Below are 372 nucleotides of genomic sequence, written 5' to 3'. Positions count from 1 at the left end.
TCTCTTGCAACCCTATAGAGCTGTTCCTCAACGTCAACACTTGTCGCACTGCAAAATAAAGAGCAGATATATAAAGAGAAGGGAAGATGATGGTAAAAAGTACGGGGTAATTGCAGGAGAAGACTGATCATTTACTTGGTGCATTCATCAAGGACTCCAAACTTCGGTCTGTGAAAGAATAAACGTGCCTACAATACGAAACAACTCAAGATTATTCACGTAAAAAACAAAAGAATGTGTCTGTTGTTGCTTTACAAAGTGACTTACCATGCCTAGTCTCTGTTGCTCTCCAAGAGATAATATGTCTTCCCAATTGGTAGTAGCATCCCAACCACCTACATCTCTTTCCAAAAGATAAACTAACCGAACATT

General features: G+C 39.2%; 1 long non-coding RNA gene across 1 annotated transcript; it reads right to left on the bottom strand.

Annotated features, from left to right (window-relative positions):
• LOC104775277 lies at positions 1-366 on the bottom strand. The gene is made up of 3 exons (XR_765807.1): positions 268-366; positions 136-188; positions 1-48 (listed from the first exon to the last, which is right to left on the bottom strand). It is a non-coding gene; the product is annotated as an uncharacterized LOC104775277 (long non-coding RNA).
• Between the last annotated feature and the right edge of the window lie 6 nt (positions 367-372).

Source organism: Camelina sativa, unplaced genomic scaffold (genome assembly GCF_000633955.1).
Source record: "Camelina sativa cultivar DH55 unplaced genomic scaffold, Cs unpScaffold11315, whole genome shotgun sequence".
In the NCBI taxonomy this organism is placed as follows: Eukaryota; Viridiplantae; Streptophyta; class Magnoliopsida; order Brassicales; family Brassicaceae; genus Camelina; species Camelina sativa.
The sequence above is the reverse complement of the archived record's forward strand: the minus strand, read 5'-3'. Positions and strand labels throughout refer to the sequence as shown.